The sequence below is a fragment of the Corvus brachyrhynchos genome, unplaced genomic scaffold (genome assembly GCF_000691975.1).
Source record: "Corvus brachyrhynchos isolate BGI_N302 unplaced genomic scaffold, ASM69197v1 scaffold419, whole genome shotgun sequence".
Classification (NCBI taxonomy): domain Eukaryota; kingdom Metazoa; phylum Chordata; class Aves; order Passeriformes; family Corvidae; genus Corvus; species Corvus brachyrhynchos.
This window is the reverse complement of record NW_008239763.1, coordinates 99008-99315: the sequence shown is the minus strand read 5'-3', so window position 1 is coordinate 99315 and position 308 is coordinate 99008.

Here is a 308-nt window from a genome sequence, read left to right as displayed (position 1 = left end):
GGGATGGACAGAGGGATATGGGGATGGACAGAGGGATGGACAGAGGGATACGGGGATGGACAGAGGGATATGGGGATGGACAGAGGGATGGACAGAGGGATACAGGGATGGACAGAGGGATGGACAGAGGGATATGGGGAGGACCCCCTGATGCTCCCTGAGGTGGGACGAGCCCACCTGGCCTCAGCCCCAGCTGAGGAGGGAGGGGGTGTCCCTGTCACCTGTCTCCCACGTCCACCCCCTCGATGACCTCCTTCACCCTCCCCATGTCCCCCCAGTGTCCCCCACCCCCTCACACGTCCCCCCAC